The sequence below is a fragment of the Betta splendens genome, chromosome 6, assembly GCF_900634795.4.
Source record: "Betta splendens chromosome 6, fBetSpl5.4, whole genome shotgun sequence".
Lineage (NCBI taxonomy): Eukaryota > Metazoa > Chordata > Actinopteri > Anabantiformes > Osphronemidae > Betta > Betta splendens.
In genome coordinates, this window is record NC_040886.2 from 15,930,631 (window position 1) to 15,931,142 (window position 512).

Consider the following 512-nt stretch of genomic DNA (forward strand, 5'->3'; position numbering starts at 1 on the left):
CTTCTCTCGATCTCTCCCATTCTCTTTCTCTCCCTCATTCTTTCCCTCTGCATACTGACCTTCTCAGACTTGCCTGCCTGGGTCTTTATATTTCAGGCTTTGAGGCTACAACTGAAACAAAAGCAAAATTATGGGTCTGGTTTGGCTTGAGGAGAGTACTGTGACCCCGGCATGTGGTTTTCTTAGGCCAGACCAGAGAGAGGTGAGGTGGGGAGAAGAATTTGTGTGAATTTAGTTGTGTATTTGCAGAAAACCCTAACCACAGCTAATTTGAATGTGTCATTAACAGGGGGGGTGATCTAAACTTGGGTTGGCCGGTGATGGGGTAAAATCCACATACAGTGCATCTGAATGCACCACTTGTTTCCTTTTTTTCTGGAGGATTTCGGGGAGAACTTCGGGGCCATATCCTCCAGAGTGAGCGCGCCACTTATCACCCCATAAATCTTCTCACCTCATCGTCGCTCGTCCAAGTCGTGAAGCTGTTGCCTTCTGACGCTTCTGCGGCTTCT